Here is a 25246-nt window from a genome sequence, read left to right as displayed (position 1 = left end):
ACTATATAGCTATCAGAACGGCTAAAACAAAAACAAAAACCAGAACAACAACCAATGCTGGTGAGAGTGGGGAGAAATACTATCATTCACACACTGCTGGGGATGTAAAATGGTGCAGTCACTCTGGAAAGCAGTTTGGCAGTTTTTTAACAAACTAAACATGCAATTGCCATGCTAGCCTGTATTTGCACTTCTTTGAAGACTTGCGTTCACACAAAAACCTGTAGACAAATGCTCATAGCTGCTTTATTTGTAACTGCCCCAACTGGAAACAATCCAGATGTCATCCACCAGTTAATGGTTAAGCTGTGGTCCATCCACACCACAGAACAGCACTGCAAAAAAAAAAAAAAAAAAAAAAAAAAGGAACAAACTATCAATACACATGCATGACCTGAGTGACTCTCCGCAGAATTATGCTGAAGGAAAGAAGTCAAAGCCAAAAGGTTACACACTCTATGATTTCATTTATGGAAAATTCCTGAGATGACATACTTACAGGCATGGTGGACAGATTAGTGGTTGCCAGGATTAAGGTTGACGTGAATGTTCTATATCTTGAATGTATCAATATCAGTGTACTGATTGTCGTATTGCAGGACCATTGTGCACTATGCCACCACTGTGAAAAAATGGCAGAGGGAACCCATGACCCTTTGTATTATTTCTCACAAATGCATATTAAAATCTATAGTTACCTCAAAATTAAAAGTTTAATTAAAAAGCAAGGCAGTTTGCCTTCTGCATTTGGAGGCATGTTTTCTACGCTATGTTCCTGTGCACAGTATGTGCAGAGGTAAAACTGCCTGTCGAAACCATGTGCTGGATGGCCTTTGCCCTCAGATTGTCTTCTTGCCATTCTCAAGTCCAATATGACACTGCCAGAAGTTTAACCATGACAAGTTTTAAACCATTTGGTTTGGTTTATTAATTTTTAAAAATCATGCAATTAACTTCTTGATCTGGAGAGCTTTTAAAATTTAAAGAAGAAACTACTACTCATCAGTCAATCAAGAAAATCTGAGACTTAACCTCCTCTTCCAGGTCACAGAGGATCTCCTTCTCAGTTCTAACAGATTCAAAACTTCCTTCCCTGTTCCACTGTCATACTGTGCACCACTGACTGCAGCAGAAGTCCGATATCCTCTGAGCTGGACTGTGTGCGTCACTCACTGCCCAGAAAATCCACAGCACCTCTGCCGTTCATACTGCTGGACAGAACTAAGTCATATTTTTCCATGCCTGAAAGAAGCAGAACAAAATGCTTTTGTTTGTTTGTTGGCAAGTTCTGCTGGTTTTGTGATGAAGTGCTCTTGCTTCCTTTTCTCCATGGAGCAGGTTTACTTCTGGAGCTCAGCAGGTAAAAGGTTTTGAGTCAAACTTACGGCAATTCCCCTTCCAGTTAGCTTTTAACCAAGATCTCATTCCTGAATGCTTTCAAAATGAAAAAGAGTATTTTTGAGTCTTTTTTTCTCTAACATATCTGCTCTGTGTGGTCACTGTAAGGTGGTCAGCAATGGGGGGAGGTCACATGAGGAACCCAGACCCAGGAACTTTGGCTGGAGCCGCCCACACTCATGCGCGCCAAAAGAAACTTCCCAAGAATCCTTGGCAAAGAGTGACCATCTGTCGGCCAGTAAGATTTTGCTACGTCATATTAGCTTGATCACCGTAGAGGACCCCTATAAATTTGCCCCATGCGACTTCCCTGACCTCTGTCCCTGGGACCAGGGAATATTGTCCAGAAAGCACTCTGTACTAAATAAAGCTTTTGCTTATCCACACTTTGTGGCTACGCCCCTTCCTTCTTCCTCGGCAGGGAAAAATACCTTATAGTCATAGTATAGCTTCTAGTTCAATCATTTGAGTTAACAAATTGAGATTTTACCCCATGAAGCCATTTTCCAACCTACTGCTTTATTGCAGGAGTGTAATCTACCTTTCCCCACTTTTCCTGGGAAGGCTAAAATGGTGAGAAGCTATTGAAAACTCTGTGTCACCTCACTTCCAAACATTTGAACCACTGAGCCCCAAATGTGCAACATTTGCCAGGAGTGTTACACTAACTGTTTAGCTACTCAGAAACTCAAGTCACTGAGTGGTGCAGTGGATAGAGCCTCAGCCAGGTCGTTGAGGACTCAGGTTTGAAAACTCAAGGTCGCCAGCTTGAACATGCGCTCATCTGGCTTAAGCATAGGGTGGGTCGCCAGCTTGAGTGTGGGATCATAGACATGATCCCATGGTTTCTGGCTTGAGCCCAAATGTAGCTGGCAGAAAGCCTAAGGTCGCCAGCTTGAGCCCAAGGTCACTGGCTTGAGCAAGGGGTCACTGGCTCAGCTGAGCGTCCCCCACCCTGGTCTAAAAAGTGCTGCAAAACTACAAATTGATGCTTCTGATCTGTCTCTCTTCCTGTCTGTCTGTCCGTAGCTCTCTGTCTCTCTGGCTAAAAAAAAAAAAAAAGTGAAGTGAAGTAAAAAGTAAGGTAAAAGTAAAAGTAAAGAAAGAAAATTCAGCCAGATCTCCCCTCAGTATAGGCAGACATGGTCCGGGACTTTAAGACCCTTGAGCCTAAGGCTAGAGAGAAGCTAAGTGGGTGTGGTCATTAAGATGCAGACAAACTAAGGAAAGACCATGTGATGACATAGCAAGAAGGCAGCTGTCTGCAAGCTAAAAAGAGGATCTCACCAGAAACTGAATCTGCTGGAACCTTGACCTTGGACTTCTAGCCTCTAGAACTGTGAAAAAATAATTCTGTTATTTATTTATACATTCTGTGGTATTTGTTATGGCAGCCAGATATACTGGTAAATCATACTACTTAGAAAATTAGACACATTTAACCTAATTTGAATTCTTGGGATAAATTTTATGTAGTCATGAAGTATTGATCTTTTTTATATATTGCTTATGTGTTCAGTAAAAACCTGGGGAACATTTGTGGGGTCATGGTAGAAGGAATATAATTTTGGATCAGACAAATTTAGTAATATGTGCTGATCTTGCTACAGAAAATGGAAGTATACTATTATAAGATTCTGTTACTATACATGAAAAGGTATAATACCACTTGAACTTACGCTGACAAGCCAATGATGCATACTATAAACCAGGGGTCTCAAACTCGCGGCCCGCAGGCCGCATGCGGCCCGCCGAACAATTTTGTGCAGCCCACAGACTGTTTTCAACTGCAGTGAGAAAAGTGTTGCGTAACAGTTGCCTTTTGTAGACCTAGTGCGGCCCGCCAAACGGCTGTGATCTTGCTCTGCGGCCCACATGCTGAGTTGAGTTTGAGACCCCTGCTATAAACTCAAGGAACCACTTAAATGACAAAGTTACAGCTAATAAGCCAACAGAGGAGACAAATAATCATAAAACATACTCAGTTACTTGAAAAGAAGGTAGAAAAAGAGGAAAAGGGGGGCAGACAAATGGGATAAATAGGATATGTTATTAATTTAAACCTAATTATGTTAATTCTCACATTAAATATCAATGAACTAAATATACAAAATGCCCAATTATATGGTGCCTACTAGAAACCCACTTTAAATATTGTCACAGCCCTGGCTGGATGGTATGGTTGGTTAGAGTATCCTCCCAAAGTACAGGAGTTGCCAGTTTGATCCCTGGTCAGGGCACATACAGGAATGTATCAATGTTCCTGTCTCTTTTCTCGCTTCCCCCTTCTTCTCTTGCTAAAATTAATTTAAAAAGTTAAGATTAACAAATATTATCACAAATAGGTTAAAAGTAAACTATGTTAAATAGAGGTATGAAAAATAAAAATAAAGGCCCAAGTCAAATTTCTAGAGATAAAAACTGCAATTTCTGAGATAAACATACATTGGATGGAATTAATGGCAGATTAGAGACTGCAGAAGAAAAGAGAAGTGTATTTGAAGACACAGCAATAGAAACTATTCAAAATGAAATACAGGGTGATAAAAAGACCAAAGAGGTATGAACAGTATTTGAACCTATTCCTATATGCATAAGAAAGTTTATGAAAAGACAAAAGAAAGTACAAATTCAAGTACGAAGAGAACAAAAGTCAATAAAAACTTTTATTAAGAGGGGGAAAAATTTGAGAAAATGAGGTCCAACGAACTCGAATAACTTGTTAAAAGTTAGAGATAGAAATGGGGTCCCCAGGTCCTGAACTCTTATACTGCTTCCCATCAGCTACCACACTGAAGTAGAGGACAATTGTTAAAGGAAATGTTTATTTTCCTAACTTTTTAAGATCGTTTTAATAACTGAGGAAACTACCATACTAATTGCCCTAAAAATTATCAGAAAAGTATTTGCTCACCTTAGTACATCATTTTGGACAAATGTGTATTTATTTTATTTATTTATTTATTTATTTATTTATGTAATTTATTTATTTATTTATTTTTTCCAGAGACAGAGAGAGAGTCAGAGAGAGGGATAGACAGGACAGACAGACAGGAACAGAGAGAGATGAGAAGCATCAATCATTAGTTTTTTGTTGGGCGTTGCAACACCTTAGTTGTTCATTGATTGCTTTCTCATATATGCCTTGACCACGGGCCTTCAGCAGACCGAGTAACCCCTTGCTTGAGCCAGCGACCTTGGGTTCAAGCTGGTAGGCTTTTTGCTCAAACCAGATGAGCCCACGCTCAAGTTGGCGACCTCGGGGTCTCGAACCTGGGTCCTCTGCATCCCAGTCTGACGCTCTGTCCACTGCGCCACTGCCTGCTCAGGCCTATTTATTTATTTTAAAATAACAATTATAACTATAGCCATACTGGGTATTATGGATTTTTTTTTAATTTTTAAATTTTATTTATTTATTTATTTACAGGGACAGAGAGAGAGAGTCAGAGAGAGGGACAGGTAGGGACAGACAGACAGGAACGAAGAGCGATGAGAAGCATCAATCATCAGTTTTTCGTTGCGACACCTTAGTTGTTCATTGATTGCTTTCTCATATGTGCCTTGACCGCGGGCCTTCAGCAGACTGAGGAACCTCTTGCTGGAGCCAGCATCCTTGGGTCCAAGGTGGTGGGCTTTGCTCAAGCCAGATGATCCCGCGCTCAAGCTGACACAACCTAGGGGTCTCGAACCTGGGTCCTTCCACATCCCAGTCTGACGCTCTATCCACTGCGCCACCACCTGGTCAGGCTATTATGGTTTTAATATATGAATTTTGGGTGGATACAAACATTCAGACCATAACAGATGCTGCTAAAATTTATTTAAATTATGTTAAAATATAATAAAAAATATAAATTATAACCATAATTTATAATATATGCTTACTTATATTTTATAATACACAAAAAACTGGAAACATTTAAAAATCCACAAACATAATAAAAAAATATTTATTGAATTTCAAATTTTGTTCAATATTATCAATAATTTGCTGTCCACTAATCATGAATACAATTTAGACTACCATGTAACCCCTATGGCTTAAAGTATCAGAGAATCAACCTGGAGACAGTAACTTTTTTATTTTTTAAAGATTTTAATTTATTGTGCAGCCCTGGCTGGTTGGCTCAGTGGTAGAGCATCGGCCTGGCGTGCAGGAGTCCCGGGTTCAATTCCCGGCCAGGGCACACAGGAGAAGCGCCCATCTGCTTCTCCACCCCTCTCCCTCTCCTTCTTCTCTGTCTCTCTCTTCCCCTCCCCGCAGCCAAGGCTCCACTGGAGCAAAAGTTGGCCCGGGCGCTGAGGATGGCTCTATTGCCTCCGCCTCAGGCGCTAGAGTGGCTCTGGTTGCAACAGAGCGACGCCCCAGATGGACAGAGCATCGCCCCCTGGTGGGCATGCCGGGTGGATCCCGGTCGGGGGCATGTGGGAGTCTGTCTGACTGCCTCCCCGTTTCCAACTTCAGAAAAATACAAAAGAAATAGAAAAAAAAATAAAATAAAATTCTTATCTTTCAAAAAAAATTTTAATTTATTGTGTTTACATAGATTCTAGTGTCCCCCCGAATACATCCTCCCCTCTCCCGTGTTCCCTTGTTCCCCTCCTCGTAACACCCTCTTCCCTTCCAGGATTTGCTTTTTTGCTCTTATCCCATCCTATCATCCTATCATCCCCTTGGAGACAGTAACTTTTAACAAACTGTTTATGGACTGATTTTAATAAGAAATCAAACACAAGCACCAGAAGCAGAAACTGGACTAGAACGAAGCACTTCAAGATGAGACCCAGATACTCAGAGTCAGGCACAGGGTCAGCCATGTCCGGTAGGCCAACTCCAGGGGCGAGGCTGGGCAGGGTAGGGTCAGCACCACCCTCGGGGCAAGGAATAAAAACCCAGAACATCAAAGTTGGCAGGAAGGGAAACTCATTTTCTCCTGAATACAAAGGACAGGTACGTATCTATCGACCTGGGAAGAGGCCAGTGTGGAGGCTGAAATTCGAGTCCAAATCTAGTCAGTCTGAGACCCATGCCCCCTCCCTATACTTTCTGAGGGTTGTAACCTCAGACCAATGATGCCGAACAAGATTTGAATGTTCTCTGTGTCGTGAAAACTGACTGACTACCAAAGGAAGTGTGATGGGACAGACTGATAAAATTGTATTAATTGGACTACTTAGATTTCCCTACTTACACTGAGGCAACCATTGATCACTACCTATGCCCATCTTCAAGTGAATTTGGAAATTTTAGTCTTTAGCGACATGGTGTTAAGAGTGTAAATAATTAGAGCTTCCATTGTGTAGAAACTTACTGAAAATCCTAAGAAAGGCAACCATGTTGGTGAACAAGTTGGACTTGAGAAATCCTCTCCTTTTGGTCCATCTTTTTCTTTTCCTTCTTTTTAGAGAGAGAGAGACAGACAGGGATAGACAGGAAGAGAGAGAGATGAGAAGCATCAACTCATAGTTTTGAGACACTTTTTAGTTGTTCATTGATTGCTTTCTCAAACGTGCCTTGACTGGGGAGCTCTAGTCAAGCCAGTGACCATTGCTCAAGCCAGAGATGTTGGGTTCAAGTTAGCGACCTTGGGTTTCAAGCCAGCAACCTTTGGGCTCAAGCCAGAGACCCCACGCTCAGCTCAAGGCGGATGAGCCTGAGCTCAAGCTGATGACCTCAGGGCTTTGAACCTGGGACCTCAGCATCCCAGGCCAACAACTCTAGTCACTGTGCAACTGCCTGGTCAGGCTAGTTCATCTTTTTCTAATTCACACCAGTAAGGCTGATTTTTGGTTATGCCATTAAGATTCTCCTTGCTTTTTGAGCCCTTGGGTTTGGTTGTGTGTATGTCCTCATCCTCATGCCATATTTCCTCTCTGCTCTCTGCACCACAACCTCCAACTCAGGATGCGCTCCTCCTTCACAAAAATGTTGAGGAGCCTTTTCCTAGGACCCCAGCCACACATGTCCCTTGGGGTGTGTCACACAGCCCCATGATACTGGCACCAAGCATTTTCAGTTGTTAGGTTTAACAGTGTCCCTGATATCATGGGGCCTACAGACAGGCAAGATGATCAGAAACAGCTGCAATTACTACTAAAATGGTGTTGCTCTCCCATTGCTCTGCTGATCTCCTGCAGCATCTTATTCTCAACATCTACCACCCTCACTGACTACTTCTCCTGCACAACTTTGTTAGTACGTAAAAGAAAAAAAAAAGAGAGACATTATACTCTAATGTCAATATTAGCTCAATCAATCAACTCTCGTTAAAAAGAAAGCCTGACAGAAATCACTCCCATTCAGAAGTAAGGCTGAAAACTGGCTTCTGATTTACACTATCGTGTATGTTCAAAATGCACTCCTGGGAAAAGGCACCGACTAACTGTGAGACTAACTGCATCTCACAGATGGACACGAGTTACAGGAGGATGAAGGCTGGCTGAGCCCAACCCACAGAGTAATACACAACAAGCAAAGGTCCAGTTTACCATTTTAAAACCAAGTCAGGAACTTGAAATGGCTAAATTGGTTAGTTCTCCTGCAGGGTATGACACAGGGCTCAGCTGAGAAGCCACTTGGGCTGTGCAATTTCACCTGAAGGTTGTGATGGAGCTGAAGGACCTACTTCCCAGGGGGCCTCCATGGCCTTTGGCAGGAGCCTCAGTTCTTCCCACAGAGACCACTCCAGGGCTGCTAGGGTATCCTTATGACATGTCAGCTGGTGTCCCACAACGTGATAACCCAAGAGAGGAGACTATGGTTCCAAAAATGTCTTTAGATTATAAAATTAAAAGAAATTCCCATATTTATGATGACCTGTGTAGGGTTCCCCATGCACTCAAAGCTAAATATTAATTAGTAACACTGATAAGGTAACTAACTCCTACACCTTGCAGAAACTGTTCCATTTAAAAGAGAAACAACTTCCAGGATCAAGTCTCTTTTGACTTCTGATTTGAGTGTGTGCAAATGTGATGTTTGGAAAAGAAGATCTTACTAATATAAGTTATTTGGGAGGACCTAGGACCTAGAGAAGTCAACTGTCCAGAGAGAAGAAAAGGGGGAGGGGAAAAGCATATGAAATCTGGTCCTAAAAAATGAGGGGGTCAGGTTCCTAGGAAGGTCTAAGAGTTTGATCTGAGCAGTCCCCCCCATCTTTAGCTCCCTGTTTCCCCTACTATACTCTCCTATTTTCCTTAACATAATTATCCCCTCCTCCATTCCATTTCTAGGCTGTCTCCATAGATACTTCTCATAATTAATCTGGATGTAAACTGGCCAAAGAAAATAGATAGGACTAACAATCATAAGTGAATGTGCTAAAAAATATTAAGTTACGAAATATAAATTAAGACAAAAATAGATATTATGTTATACTGGATTACTATAATACCAAATGGAACTGCAATCACTTAAAAGAAATAGCAAGGTCATGGGGAATTGGGACTCATCCTTTCTCTCTTGGGGGCAGGAGAAGGACTCCCATTAATAAGATATGTGACAACCTTAGGAGAGAAAAGCAGGCTGAATCCCTCAAATCGACTGAGTAAAAGTGACTGAGTAGTGAAGAGGACATTTCCAACATTCCTTTTCTCCCAAACACATTCCTCACAACCACTTTTACAGACCTTGTCACTTCTCCAACTGCATCAACCTCATTTCTAGGAAATGACCTGACCTGAAAGTGTGAGGTCTCAGCTCCCTTCACCTAAAGGAGCAGGGTTCCACTTCTCTGCCACCACGAACCTCACCAGCTGAGCCAATGATTTTGTCTAGTCAAGATCTTAAGGCCCACCAGGCCTGTGGTGATGCAGTGGATAGAGCACCAGCCTGGAATGCTAAGGTGGCTGGTTCAAAACCCTGGGCTGGTTCAATCAAGACACATACAACAAGCAACCAATAAACAACTAAAGTGAAGCAACTATGAGTTGATACTTCTCACTCCCTCCACACTGTAAAATCAACAAATAAAATCTTAAAAAAAAAAAATCTTAAGGCTCAACATTCAATACCTTTTCTGTCATATTTAGATCAACCTCTAGTTGTCACCTAAACTCAACTTCTAAGTGAACTTTGAAACTTTATCTTTTCAAAGTCTCGCAATTCCCTTCAGGATGCAGTCAAAACTCTTTGGTTGATACTGACAGTCCAGCCTGGACTAGCCTGAATTTCGCATGTCTCATATTGCTTCTCGCTACCTCCCTATTACATACTCTCTGATCCATACTCCAGTATTCTCACTGTACTTCATAAATGCCAAGCTCATGCTGTCTTCCCAGTCCGGACCCCATCAGTTCTTGAAGCCCCCACACTGTAAGCTAATTCTTCTCCCTACCCCTGGTGTTCATAGCACTTATAATTAGAATAACACATTTTGTCTTTTGATTATTTAGTATTTTGTTATACACGGTCTTGTCCATAGATGTCTCATCTCCCCCAAATATTGTAATAACTTAGAGAAAACAGCCTACATCATATGTAGCATTTCTTTTGTATACTTACAAAAATAAGCATTTTGTTGTATACCCCTTAACAAATAACTTCATGCTCAATATTACAACAGGACTTTATAGGGGTTTACTGAGTAGTCCTGTTTTTTTGAGGGGGGGTTGTTAGGGGAGCTTATCAAGAAGAGCTGCATTTCAGCAAACGCACTAGGATGTGATGATAGGATCAAGACTTCAAGAATGAAAGAATTCTAATTTCAAGTAGACTTAAAATATTTAATAACTCATATCTTCATTCACAAACATGATATAACCAGAACTGGACCCGTAGAACATACTAATGTCTTCAGGCAGAATTGAAGCTGTTCTTTTCAGCACAGATATCACAGTCTGACTGGCTTGTATCAGAAAGCTGTAGATTAAGTCTGGTTAAGTCTTTATATCAAAAGCTATCTGGCCTGACCTGTGGTGGTGCAGTGGATAAAGTGTCGACCTGGAAATGCTGAGGTCGCCGGTTTGAAACCCTGGGCTTGCCTGGTCAAGGCACATATGGGAGTTGATGCTTCCAGCTCCTCCCCCTTCTCTCTCTCTGTCTCTCTTTCCTCTCTCTCCCCCTCTCTGTCTCTCTTCTCTAAAAAAATGAAAAAAAAAAAAAAGCTGTCTTCCACTTTGCTATGTTAAGCAAGGTATAGCAAAAAAAAAAAAAAAAAAAAAATTCCACCGAGTGAAATGTGAAGTTTCCACAAAGGGACTTCCATTCTGCTGACTGAACATAGACAACATTATGGTATAGTGGGTAATGAACCCAATCTGGAGTTCTAGTCCAGCTTTCTACTTATTAGCACAGGAATCTCAGGCAGATTGTTTTATATTTCAGTGGTTCATTTTCCTCATCTGTAAAATGAAAATGGTGATAACTTATACTCCAGTGTCATTTACCCTTTTATTTATATTTCTTAGTATGAACTCATGCACTATTTTTTCAATATGTTCTAATATATTACTGTCATTATCCATTTTGATATTTTCACTTAATTTGACAAAGCAGTTCCTTATTGTATTTCTATTTGGGTGGCTTTTGGGGGCCAGAGATCCTCCAGAGCTTAAAACTTTTTATGAATCCTCTCGCCTCTTCATAAAATCTCGACTCACTTTCAAATTCAAACATTTAAAGTGGCTCACAAGGCCCTTGGGGTTCTTGCCTGGCTTAACCCTCTGGGCTCCTGTGTCCACCCCTTCCTCATCAGCGTGGCTTTATGCTTGGCCATGTTCAAACACTGAGCAGATTGGCCTATTCCTACCTACCGGGAGGTTTGTTGGCAGCTCCTTCACTCCTGTCTCTCTGGCCTTGGCTTAGTTATCCTTCCTCTGACTCCTTCTCAAGTTGGCATCAGCCTCTGCCATGTGCTTGCTAGCTGGGTATTCTGTGCACACTCCATAGTCATCCTTATTTCTCTTTGTCCCTCACTGTTCACCTGCCTTCTGGTCTGTGCTGCTGTGTGTGCTCCCAGCACTTATCACAGCCCCCTGAGGCAGAGTAAAGACTAGCTGAGTGTTTAATTCATGGGTAAATGGATAATTCTAGAACAGTGGTTCTCAACCTGTGGGTTGCGACCCCGGTAGGGGTCGAACAACCAAAACACAGTGGTCACCTAAAGCCATCGGAAAATACATAAAATTTCAAGGAGAGGGAAGACTTCCACGTTCATTTTATAAGGCAAGCATCATCCTAATTCAAAAACCAGGTAAAGACACTAAAAAGAAAGAAAAATCCAATATCCTTGATGAACATAGATGCTAAAATTCTCAACAAAATTTTAGCAAATCAGATATAGCAATACATTTAAAAGATCATACATAATGATCAAGTGGGATTTATTCTGGGGAGGCAAGGCTGGTACAATATTAAAAAATCAACACATGTGATTCATCATATAAGCAAAATGTAGGATAAAAATCTCATGATCATATATCAATAGATGCAGAAAAAGCATTTGATAAAATCCAGCACCCATTTATGATCAAAACTCTCAGCAGTGGGAACATAGAGTACATACCTCAACATAAAGAAGTCATATATGATAAACTGACAGCCAACATCATAGTCAATGGGCAAAAATTAAAAGCAATTCCTTCAAGATAAGCAGAACAGGGGTGCCCCTTTCACCACTCTTACTCAACATAGTACTGGCAGTCCTAGCCACAGCAATAAGACAAGAAGAAACAAAAGGCATCTAAACAGGAAAAGAAGAAGTAAAACTGTCATTATTTGATGATGAAATGATACTACACAGAGAAAACACTAAAGCCTGACCAGTGGTGGCACAGTGGATAGAATGTCTACCTGGTATGCTGAGGTCCCAGATTTGGAACCCTGAGGTCACCAGTTTGAGTGTGGGCTCATCTGGCTCAAGCACAGGCTCACCAGCTTGAACACGGGGTCACTGGCTTAAGTGTGGAATAATGGACATGCTCCCATGGTCACTGGTTTGAGTCCAAAAGGACACTGAATTGAAGCCCAATGTTGCTGGCTTAGGCAAGGGGTCACTGGCTTGGTTGGAACCCCCCGCCTCCATTAAATCACATATGTGAAGAAATCAATGAACAACTAAAGTGACACAACTATGAGCTGATGCTTCCCATCTCTCTCCCTTCCTGTCTGTATCTCTCCATCTCTCTCTATATAAAAAAATTAAAAAAGAAACCTAAAATCTCAGCCAAAAAACTACTGAATCTGATAAGTAAATTTGGCAAAGTGGTAAGATATAAAATTAATAATTAAAAATCAGTGGCATTTCTATACACCAATAATTAACTGTGAGAAAGAGAAATAAAGAAATAATTCCATTTACTACTGCAACAAAAAGAAAGAACCTAGGAATAAATTTAATCAAGGTGGTAAAAGACTTGTACTTGAAAAATTATAAGACATTGAAAAAAGAAATCAAGGAAGATACAAACAAGTGGAAGTACATACTGTGTTCATGGATAGGAAGAATTAACATCATTAAAATGTCCATACTACCCAAAGCAATCTATAGATTCAATGCAGGTCCAATTAAAATACCAATGGCATACTTCACAGATCTAGAAAAAATATTTCAAAAATTTATATGGAACCAAAAAAGAACCCAAATAGCCTCAGCAATCTTGAAAATGAAGAACAAAGTGAGAAGTCTCACACTTCCTGATATTAAGTTATAGTACAAGGCCATTGTAATCAAAACAGCTTGGTACTGGCATAAGAACAGGCATGCAGATCAATGGAACAGAATAGAGAACTCAGAAATAAACTCATGCCTTTATGGCCAATTAACATTTGACAAAGAAAGCAAGAGTATACAATGAAGTAAAGAGAGTATCTTTAATAAATGGCATTTGGGAAATTGTACAGGTACATGCCAAAAAATGAAACTAAACTACCAATTTACACCGTTCACAAAAATAAACTCAAATTGGGTAAAAGATTAAATGTAAGTTACGAACCATATTATATATGTTTTCTATATCCTATTAGAAAACATAGGCAGCAGAGTCTTAGACATCTCTTGAAGCAATGTATTTGCTGATATATCTCCACAGGCAAGTGAAATAAAGGAAAAAATAAACAAATGGGAGTATATCAACCTAAAAAGCTTGTGCATAGTAAAAGATGCCAATCACAAAATAAAAAGACAACCCCCTCAATGGGAGAACATATTTGCCAATACATCTGATAAGGTGTTAATAACCAAAATTTGTAAAGAACTTCTAAAATTCAACACAGGAAGGTAAACAATCCAATTAAAAAATGGGCAAAGAACTGAATAGATACTTCTCCAGAGAGGACGTATAGATGGCCAATAGGCATATGAAAAAATGTTCAACATCACTAGTCATCAGAGAAATGCAAATTAAAACCACAATGAGATACCACCTCACACCTGTAAAAATGGCACTCATTAACAAAACAACAAACAACAAGTGCTGGTGAGGGTGTGGAGAAAAGGGAACCCTCCTGCACTGCTTGTGGAAAACAGTATGTTTCCTCAAAAAATTAAAAATGGAACTGCCTTATGACTCAATTATCCCACTTCTAGAAATATATCTTAAGAATCCAAAAACACTAATTCAAAAAAAGATATGCACCCTCATATTCATTGTATTGGTTACAATAGCCAAGAACTGGAAACAGCCCAAACGTCCATAAGAGGACAAGTGGATACATTGCCCATGGTACATTTACCCAATGGAATATTATGTAGCCATGGAAAAGAAAGGGAATCTTACCTTTTGTGATGGCATGGATGGACCTGGAGGACTACTGTGCTAAGTAAAATAAGCTAAGCAGAGAGAGACAAATACCATTTGATCTCACTTACATGTGGAATCCAAGGAACACAATACACAGGAAAAAATCAGAAACACAAGCAGGATCATAGGGAACAGACAGACAGCTGTCAGAAGGAAGGGGAAAAAGGGAACGGGATCAGAGAAGGTGAAGGGATTAGCCAATTATATATACATAACACATAGATCCAGAAAACGGTAGCAATAGCCAGAAGGAAAGGGGGTGGAGGTAAGGGAAGGGGAGTAAAGGGGATGAAATGGGGGTGGAAAGAAACTTTACAAGAGGAATGAGGGGCACAATGTGGTATGTAGAGAGTGTTAAATTGAGTAGGACACTCAAAACCATATCAAAACAGTAAATCAAGAATAAAAAGTTTAAACTAAAAAAGGGAGTGAGAAGCAGAAGCAGAGGAACACTTCTGGCAGAGGGAAAAGCACAGATGGACACTGAAGTACCAAAGTACTCAGGAATGAAAAGATGTCCCACACTCAGCTTCAGGCAACACAATCTTAGAACCCAGGATCCTATTTTGTTCTGGTCTTTAACAGGACTCATCATACACTGTGATGACTGTCAGTTGATTTCCCTTCAGTAACTGGTAAGGTCCTATTGTGTAAATCCTGTGTGTTATTACCCTTCAGGGGACATACCCAGCGACTACTGCAGTGACTTTGAAATGCTTGTTAGTTGAGTGTGATGAAAAGGTTAGGGGGGTCTGACCTTAGGGGCTGGAAAGGAGATGGATTAGACAGGCTGATGCAAGCTAAGGCCTCCTAATTTACAGAAGACATGTGGACTTCACCCTATGGGGCAAACAACAGGATCTTGACTCACTGGTGGATGGTGAGGAAGCTTTTTAAGGACATGTCTGTTGGCATGATGAGTAAGTAATGGGGTGAGAAGTCCGAGAAACAGAAACAAAGACTGGCCTCCATGCTATACAAGCAATTTGAACCCCCCCCCCCAAAACAATTAGGACAGGAGCTAAACCATCCTAACAGGGAGAAGCGAAGGGTTTTGAGGTAGCATAGGTAGCACTTGTAACTGCTTGACGTCGTTTGAGAAATTAATGTTAAAATAATTTTTAAAAGTTGAACTTAGGTCTGGGCCAGATAGCTTAGCTCGTTAGGACATTGTCACGCTAGGCAAAGGCAGCTGGTTTGATCCCCGTTCAGGGCACATACAGGTACAGATCGATGTTTCTGTCTCTCCCTTCCTCTCTCTAAAAATCAACAAATAAATTTTTAAAAAGTTGAACTTAACTTTTAAAGTAGAAACGCCATAAAAACGTGTTTTATGCTATAACCGTACATCCCAAGGTAAGAATGAATGTTTCATTGGAAACACAGATTAAAAAAAAGTTATTGAGTAAAAACCAAACCAAACCAGTGTCAATTGTTCAGGAAGGATCACACGACATAAACTGAAAGTAAAAGCTGTCATTTCACTATAATGTATTCTCCTATAATTTAGATTTTCAGTCTTTTTTGTAATTGATGAACTTGTCTGTATAGCAAAGTTTAAGTGAGCAACTTTAAAGAATTTCTGATCTTTCACAGGTAGACCACATCACTGGGCTGAAGGATGCTCTCACCAGCCAAGAGTAGAGGTTTTAGTCGGAGGTTTACAAGTGGACATAAGTGCCCTGGCCAGGTGGCTTAGTTGGTTAGAGCATCATCTTGATATACCCAAGTTGTGGATTCATTCCCGTCAGGGAACATACAAGAACCAACCAATGAATGCATAAATAAGGGGAATAATAAATCGTGGTTTCTCTTTCTTTCTCTCTCTCTCTAAAAATCAATCAAAAAACAAACAAAAAAACACAAAAAAACAAGTTGACATAGGCATAAAGGAGGTATCCAAGAAGGATTTTGCAACATATCCAACAGGAAGGTTCTCCTGGAAAATGAGCTTTCAATGCTGTTTTTTCCCTAAAATATGTACACGATTGCAGTGTTAGAAAAAAAATCTGTCTTACGTGATTATTATTCTTAAAGACAATGTTATAAGTATCATTATTTAACTTAAAAGTGTCTTAGTGCTAGGATGTGACAACACATCACAAAGGAGGAAGCACCCCACACTGATGGTAATACTGTGACATTCCCAATAGATACATTTAAGTCCAGAATGCAGAATACATCAGGAGAAACAAATAAAAAGCACGGGTGCACCATAAGCCTGGGCAGTGTGACTCAGAAGGCCTTTATAACAGGGGCTAAATCCTATAATTTGGTTTAATTCATATATTTATATATAGATATCTATACGGTCAATCAATCAGAGCAGGTATACAGGAAATCAGGCAGCAAGCTTAAGGGACTTTTACATGCTTTGCTTTTGTTCCTTCACATAAAATGGGTCAAAGGCGGGTGACATATTGTCGTTTTTAGGAAGATACCCGAATCTCAGTACTTTCCCTGAAATCTTTGAGAGACTAGCTGGCCCGCCGAGAAGTGAGGAGAGACTGAAGGAAAGTGCGACCCGACAGGCTTCTCCTCGGCGTTTTCTAAAGGGGCTCCTGGACTTCCAAGAAAGGTACCGACCGCCGCGGTAGGGGCAGAGGAGGACAGGTCCGCAGGACACAGTCCCGGAGTGTGGGGCACGCAGGTGGTGGTCTCGAGGAAAGCACCGCCTCTTCAGATCGCGGTGGGACCGCGAGGCAAAACCAGGAAGCGTGCACAGGGCGGAGCGACGTGCATGGGCGGGGCCTGGCTACGTGCGCGCCCGCGCCAAACACGGGAGCCGGGTGGGGGGGGAAGAGCCTCGCGCGCGCGGAGAGGCCGGGTGATGGGGGCGGGCCGGACGCCTTGTGCGACCAATTGAGAGGCCGTATCTTCATGACGTAGAGCTCTCCGGATGCGATTGCTAGTCGGCGGGTCCGACGGGTGTGTTCGCGGGCGCGCGCGGGGGGCGGGATTTCCTCCTAGTCCCGGAAGCGGGAGCTGTGTGTTCTCATGCGAACGGGAAGGAGCGTTGGGGCGCCGGCGTCGCGAGGTTGAGATATTTTCGGGCCCGAAACGGGAAGAAGCTGCTGCCGCCCGCCGCCAGCCCGTGCCGCGCCGCCCCCCGCCGCTCGTCCGGGCCGGCCGCGCCCCTGCTCCCGCCCCTCCCTCACGGCCCGTCCGCGTGTGGCGCGGTCGACGGGCGCCGGGGCTGCGGCGGTCGGCGGCCGGGCGGCGGCGGCGCTGACAGGTGAGCGAGGCGGGCGGGCAGGTCCTAGACCCCCTCCTCCTCCCTCCGCTCTTGGCTCCCCGCGCCCGGCCGGGACCTCGGACCCGCGCTGCGCCCGCTTGTTATGGGCCGCCATCTTCCTGGAGGACACGGCCGGCAGGGCTGCGGGCAGGACCGGGCCGGACAGAGCTGGGCGGCGGCGGCGGCGGCGGCTTGCAGGGCCAGAGTACAGGCTGGGCCAGGGTCCGGGTAGAGTCCGGGCAGTACGGGGGTTTGGGTAAGGCAGGTTTCGGGTAGGACAAGGCCGCGGTCCGCTTAGGACAGGGCCGGGGTCCGGGTAGGGGTTGGGCCTGGGTCGCAACTCTAGGTCTAGGCAGGACCAGGGTCGTAGCTCGAGGTCCGGGCAAGGCCGGGGTCGTAGTCCGGGGGCCTGTTGGGGTCCTGACAGGATCAGGGTTTAGAGTCTGGGCAGGACAGAGCAGAATCAAGGCTCCGCTGCGGGTCCGGCCCGCACTGCGACGGCCTCGCCCTGCCCTCCGCCCCGGAGCCCGAGGCCGCCGGCCGGCCGGCTGGGGAGGGGAAAGGGTCATTCGGACCAGGAAGTGGGGATCCTGTTGCTCGGTACGTGTTGGGGAAGCTCCCATTCTCTCGATACTCTTGAGCAAATGCAGATTCCAAAGGATTAGGAAAAAAATCAAATCTGAATATGTTCCGTGTTCGAATTAGGATCATGAGACAGGCGAGAAAGGGACAGGTCAGGAATCCCTTACCCACCTGGTTTTCGATCGTGTCCAATCAGAACGTAAACTTAATTAAGAGTTAAGACTTCAGTGTAACTTTGTATTTGGTCCTTTGTGCGCTTAATATTACTTTCCCCCTAATTTTCTGTTTTTGTGAAATGGCCTTTAATTTTGACTGACATAAAACTTGAGGAAATTATCTGTAACGTAGCTCTTATGCTTTTGAGAGCCCCTCCTTGGCTGCGTTGTACTCCATTTAATCTTAAGTCGAAGTTTGAAGTTTTGGATAACTGAGGGAACGGAAATACTTTTCTGGACTGTGCAGGAAAATTAGTTTTTAAGTGTGAGAGTTTTTAAAAAAAGGTAATGCCAAATTGAAGACGAATACAGTATTGTTAAGTAAGCCTACAAAAGTTTTTTGTTATTTAGCTGGTCTCATAAGTGGTGTTAATTATTTAAAACGCATTTGAAATAACGTGCTAAGTTGTAGTTTGCAAAAACCAAGAGGAGGGGTGGGAGAAGAGTGATTTTCACTTCTCTGTGGTAGTCAGATACATAGTATGTGCAATGTGCAATTTCCATGCTTCCCCACCTGCCTGGCTCCCTCTTAATTTACAGCCTGGGTAATTTACAGAAGTTGGGATGGTTGTGGCTTTTTGCCTTTTGCCTATGTTCAATGTACTGAAAGGCAGTTTTATAATCAAGCTATAAGGAATCACTTTACCAAAGTTTGAAGTAAAATAATTTCTGACAGGCATCAGATTAGTAAGTTTGTTATTCAACCATAAATTTGATTTGTGTGCTTCCCTTTGAAACTGGTTTTTCATTAGAAATAAATACTCTGTATTTTGAAAAGTTAGTGTGAGATGACTTATTTACATGAAATGTTGTGGCTTTTTATTGATTATAAATTACCCTCTTTATACTTCATTTTCTTTATCTCTAAAAGCGGGATGGATAAAAATGTATATATGGCTGTTGAAACAGGTTGATGTTGGCAGTTTTTACTATTTTTTTAAGTTACTGAGATTCTTAAGAATTTTGAAAATGGTGCTCACCTTATTACTATTTCCAGTATTATTTCTGTGATTGTAAATTTTAATTTATTAGCAGAGAAAATTACTATTTGCTTGTTCACATGTATCTGGGCAGAGAAATCAGGTTCTGAAGACAGACTGTATATTTGGGGAAAGGACTCTAGCAATTATTTTAATGTGTTTTGTAGAAGAGGAGCTGAAATTAAATGACACCACATTCAGGGAAAAATTTGATTTTATTTAATGTTCCTAGGAATTGAGGTTTGTTTGTATGTTTATTTTTGAGATTTAGAGATTTTATTAAATATGACATACAAAATGATATGCAAAAATAAGCATAAATTTTGACATACATAGTTAAACTCTGGAAACAAATATTTTTCTTAGTCACTTGTTTTTATGAAGAAATATTCACATTATAAAACGTAATTCTAAAATATTTAAGTGTAAGTTGGGATCATCAAGTTGTTAACAGTAATAACAATAAACAAAACCTTCAAGTAACCCTACTATACATAGATTTGCAACAATATTTGCAAGTTTTTGTAGTGATAGCCCTGTGGTTGATGTTACTAACCAAGAAGTGGCTGAGAAACTCCTTTCACTCTTATTTCAGTGCCATGCTGGTGGTGTTCATACTTTTCGAATGATGACTAGGACTATGTAACCTAGGTCCAATTTTACAATTTTAGTAACATGTTACCTTTATGATGCTCCCTTGAGATTGCAAAAAAAAAAAACCTGAATAGATATGTGAATCTATTTGCTGTTCTGATGTTAAAGGCACAAGTTTTTTTTGTTTGTTTTTTAGGTAGAGAGAGACATACAGACATAGACAGGAAGGGAGAGAGATGAGAAGCATCAACTTGTAGTTGAGTCACTTTTAGTTGACATTGATTGCTTCTCAAACTACCGGGATGGGGTGGAGGAGATAGGGGGGCCTTGGAGCTCAAGCCAAGTTAAAGGCACAGGTTTGTTGTTGTTTTTTTGTTTTTTTCTTCTGAAGCTGGAAACGGGGAGAGACAGTCAGACAGACTCCCGCATGCGCCCGACCGAGATCCACCCAGCACGCCCACCAGGGGCGATGCTCTGCCCACCAGGGGGCGATGCTCTGCCCCTGGGGCAGTCGCTCTGCCGTGACCAGAGCCACTCTAGCGCCTGGGGCAGAGGCCAAGGAGCCATCCCCAGCGCCCGGGCCATCTTTGCTCCAATGGAGCCTCGGCTGCGGGAGGGGAAGAGAGACAGAGAGGAAGGAGGAGGGGGGAGGGTGGAGAAGCAAATGGGCGCCTCTCCTATGTGCCCTGGCCGGGAATTGAACCCGGTCCCCCCGCACGCCAGGCCGACGCTCTACCCCTGAGCCAACCGGCCAGGGCCTGTTGTTGTTTTTTACAGGAACAGAGAGAGAGAGAGAGTGTCAGAGGTCAGAGAGAGGGATAGACAGACGGGAACAGAGAGAGATGAGAAGCATCAATCATCAGTTTTTTTTTTCGTTGCGAGACTTTAGTTGTTCATTGATTACTTTCTCATATGTGCCTTGACCGCGGGCCTTCAGCATACCGAGTAATCCCTTGCTGGAGCCAGCGACCTTAAGGTTTAAGCTGGTGAGCTTTGCTCAAACCAGATGAGCCCGTGCTCAAGCTGGTGACCTCGGGGTCTTGAACCTGGGTCCTCAGCATCCCAGACCGAGGCTCTATCCACCACCTAGTCAGTCTAAAGGCACAAGTTTTAAATATGCCTTCATTAACACATGCTTATACTCTTGTAGAGCTCTCATGTTTAAAACCATTCTTTTCAGATTGGTAAATGCAAGAAAATTTGAGAGTATATTCTAGTTATTCTTCCTGTAAGACTTTTGCTTAATGGAGAGAAAAAAAACAGCAGTGTTGTATTTATGGAATATACATTGTTTAAAAACCAGACACTGATGCAGGGGTTTTGTTTATGATCTTTTGTAAAACTTCATTCTTGTAAAGAGTTCTCCTATTTCTATAAAAGCTTATTTTAGAGTCTACAGTGAATGAGGCACTGTCTTCTAAGAGAGTTAAACTCAGTAGACCTGATGTTAAGTTTATTTCAATTTAAACTTGCTCCTTATTGTTGCTCTGGCTGATGTCTTTTTTTTTTTTTTTTGTATTTTTCTGAAGCTGGAAACGGGGAGAGACAGTCAGACAGACTCCCGCATGCGCCCGACGGGGATCCACCTGGCACGCCCACCAGGGGCGATGCTCTGCCCACCAGGGGGCGTCGCTCTGCCATGACCAGAGCCACTCTAGCGCCTGGGGCAGAGGCCAAGGAGCCATCCCCAGTGCCCGGGCCATCTTTGCTCCAATGGAGCCTTGGCTGCGGGAGGGGAAGAGAGAGACAGAGAGGAAGGAGGGGGGGGGGGGAGTGGAGAAGCAAATGGGCACTTCTCCTATGTGCCCTGGCCGGGAATCGAACCCGGGTCCCCCCGCACGCCAGGCCGACGCTCTACCGCTGAGCCAACCGGCCAGGGCCTGGCTGATGTCTTTGGAGTTACTCTACTTCTGGATTTATTGTGATTAGAAAATGAATTTTTTTATTGGCATGTGGAATCGTAAGGTAGAAAACCATTAGGTTCTCTTATTAAAAGAAAGACGATAATTCCAATATGGACATTTTTCCCCCCCTAATATTCTAATGATTTATTTTTCCTTAATATAAATGTCTTTCTTAGGAACAGGGAAAAATGACTTAATTTATTTTTTCCCCTCACCCCCGCAAGTTTCTTATACCTTTTATCCTTTTAATGTCTTTATAAACAGTTTTTTTTTTTCAGAATTTATGGTGGCACTGTTGTGGCTCCTGTTTAATCTTGAAGGGTTACAGGAGAGTGATGCCACTAGCATCACTTGTGCCTCTGTCAGGGTCTGGTTTCTTCTTTGTATCAGCCCTACTTCCCTGCTAGTGAGATGTGGGCTACAGCATGCATTTGTGTAACATGGGGGAAGACGTTTGATATTTACTCGAATTTAAAAGCATATTACTTAATTTTGAGGGGAATTTGATAATTGTCAAGACATACAGTCTTCAGTAAAAATATTCTTTATGAAATCTGATATGGAAATGTTTTGGCTTAAAAACTGATAAATTTTGACTTTGCATGGTAAAGTGCTCTCTTTTATTTGCAAACAGCATGCTTTAGAACAGTGGTCCCTAACCCCCGGGCCGTGGACCGGTACTGGTTCAGTGGGTCTTTTGGTACCGGTCCGCAGAGAAAGAATAAATAACTTAAATTATTTCTGTTTTATTTATATTTAAGTCTGAACGATGTTTTATTTTAAAAAAATGACCAGATTCCCTCTGTTAAATCCGTCTAAGACTTACTCTTGACGCTTGTCTTGGTCACGTGATACATTTATCCATCTCACCCTAAAGGCCGGTCTATGAAAATATTTTCTGACATTAAACCAGTTCGTGGCCCAAAAAAGGTTGGGGACCACTGCTTTAGAAGGTATATCCTGATTGTTAGGACCATTTAAAAACTCTGCAGCGACTGTCCCCTGCCTAATTAAGAAGTGCCCAGACCTTTGAGCATAGCTGGACTCCCATGGGGCCTTTCATTGCTGCCTTCTCCTTGCTGGTAGGGCCACCTTTGGCTGGCCTACACTGACCAGTGCTTCCTGCTCTCCTCCCCAAATCCTTAAAATCATGGTCTTGCCTTTGCTCTCTAGTTTCTTTGCCTGGAATTGAAAGTCGTTTTTTAACTCAACCTTGTAAAGGTATTTCAAGAGTCCCTCAGGAATTCTCACCTTCATTTCTAAGGTGGTGCTGAGTGCTTCCCTGTTTCCATAGTACCCTAGGAATGGCACCTAATTAATGAATGTAAGTTCCTTGTGGATAAGACCTTCTATGTTTGTAATTAATCTCTGCTCAGCCCAAGGCCAGCTACATTATAGATGTTTAGTAAACTTTGTTCAACTAGAGGGATAAAGGCATATTTAAAGACACCTCCTACCTCATATTAGAGAAATTATTTGCAGATCATACATTTGCATACTTTCATAAACACAAAGGTCTTCACAAGAAAAGGGTGCAATAGAAAGTACATAAAATTATATTTATAAAATGTTAACTGACTTGATAGCTGCATCTAGTGCAAACAGTACTGGTTCAGGTGGAGTCATTTTTGTGACTTAGATTAAACTTTTTAGTCTTTAATAATGATAAACATTTCTTACCTTTATTTTGCTTTAAGATTAAAACAAATTTTATTTACCAAAATCAAAGCAATTGATATATAGTGAAAATGTATTTTTAAGCTTCAGTAGAGTCTCTCCTTGAGAATCCCTTCTTTAGAGTCATTGCTGCAGGGCCTGATAGGAGGAGAGCCACTGAGAGAAAAGTAGTCATTCCTTACTTACTTGAGCAGATGTTTTTGATCAGTCAGACACTAGCAATACAAAGATGAATGGTACCAGAAATTTTTTCTAAGGCTGTGGTCTAGAAGAAATTTGGAAAGTTATAGTAACTGTTCTGTTTAGAGGAAGATAGACTGATATTTGGACTCTCAGAGCTTCTGTATGTAAAACTTTTTGATCCTTCTCAACTCCACATTTCCTTGAGCTGCTTGTTATGACAGGCAAATTTATTATAGCATATCTTATATCAGGCACCCTTCATCTCCCTTCCCTATTTTATTTTTCTTTGTAGCATTTATTACATTATGACATGTCATGTAATTTCTGTATTATGTATTATGTCTTCTCATACTTGACTGTAAACTTATGGGTTGAAGGTTCTATTTTGTTTATTGATATGAATCCAGATCTTAGAACGGTACACAGTATGAACTAATTTATGAATAAACCCCAGGGTTTAATAATAAACAGAAGGGATATATTGCCCACCTTTTGGGAGCTTTCCACTAAGGCAGGCGGATACAGGGGTTCCTTGGGTTATAGCACAGTTCAGTTCCTGTGACAGTGATGTTTCGTAAATTTTGGTATAAGTCGAAACACACCTTAGCCTAAGTCACTTACCTATCGTAACACAGTTGTAAAATCATAATCTAGAGCAGGGGTAGTCAACTTTTTTATACCTACCGCCCACTTTTGTATCTTTGTTAGTAGTAAAATTTTCTAACTGCCCACCAGTTGCACAGCAGTGGTGATTTGTAAAGTAAGAAAGTAACTTTATAAAATTTATAAAGCGGAGTTACAGCAAGTTAAAGCATATAATAATAATTATTTACCAAGTACTTTATGTCGGATTTTCGCTAAGTTTGGCAGAATAAATCTTTATAAAACAACTTACTATAGTTAAATCTATCTTTTTATGTATACTTTGGTTGCTCCGCTGCTGCCCACCATGAAAGCTGGAATGCCCACTAGTGGGCAGTAGGGACCAGGTTGACTACCACTGATCTAGGGCATAAAAACACAAACATGCTGTGTTACTGCGTATTCTTCCACCTTGTGCAACCAAAGTAGGTGGCTCTCATAGTCTGTAAACGGCACTAATTGTGTAAGCTGAAACACATCTCAGTTTTTTAAAGTTTTTATGGGAGTGTGTGTTGTAAACTTGAAAGTCGAATGTTGAGACTGTTGTAACTGAAGACCCCCTGAGGTCAATAGGTGAGTAGTCTGTCCAGGGCGATCATCCAGTAGGCCTTAAGGGATCCAGAGGCTTCCTTCCCTAAGGAAGGGTGGGATGGGAGAGAGCATTCTAGGCATAGAGGATAAGTGTGCAAACACTCTGAGCTGAGGAGGGGAGGGGAAGAGCAATTGGAAGGAACTAATTTTCATGAGACCGAGTCAGGGAAAGGGCTGGATGAGGTAGCAACTATATCCTGCTGGGTCTGGGAGGTCCTTACATAGATGAAAATTTTGCTCTATATCCCAAGGACAACTGGAGGGTTTTAAATCAGAATTGCCTTTTTAAAGTGGTCATTCTGCTTTATGAAGAGTGGCATGGAGGGGAAGGAATGGGCACACACAGATGGGTGTTACTTGGCCCCAAGGTAGAGAGCCCTCTTGTTTCCAGTGTCTATCACAGTGGAGAAGGCCAAGCCCTGCTCTAATTGAGGAATAGCTTGCTCCGAACCTCTTTCGTTTGTGTTATACATAATGTATGTTTAAAAAATATGCCTTAAA

General features: G+C 42.0%; 1 protein-coding gene across 5 annotated transcripts in view; it reads left to right on the top strand.

Annotated features, from left to right (window-relative positions):
* The window catches only part of LARP4B (La ribonucleoprotein 4B), a 400705-nt gene that overhangs the window by 288951 nt on the left and 86508 nt on the right, over positions 1-25246 (top strand). For 2 of the 5 annotated variants that reach the window (XM_066385232.1, XM_066385227.1), the window contains exon 1: positions 17108-17377. The exons of the other annotated variants lie outside the window; for them this stretch is intronic. The gene's annotated coding sequence lies outside the window, so the exon portion shown is untranslated. Of the gene's footprint in view, positions 1-17107; positions 17378-25246 lie in introns of those variants that run through there. 5 annotated transcript variants of the gene reach the window in all.

Source organism: Saccopteryx leptura, chromosome 5, assembly GCF_036850995.1.
Source record: "Saccopteryx leptura isolate mSacLep1 chromosome 5, mSacLep1_pri_phased_curated, whole genome shotgun sequence".
In the NCBI taxonomy this organism is placed as follows: Eukaryota; Metazoa; Chordata; class Mammalia; order Chiroptera; family Emballonuridae; genus Saccopteryx; species Saccopteryx leptura.
The sequence above is the reverse complement of the archived record's forward strand: the minus strand, read 5'-3'. Positions and strand labels throughout refer to the sequence as shown.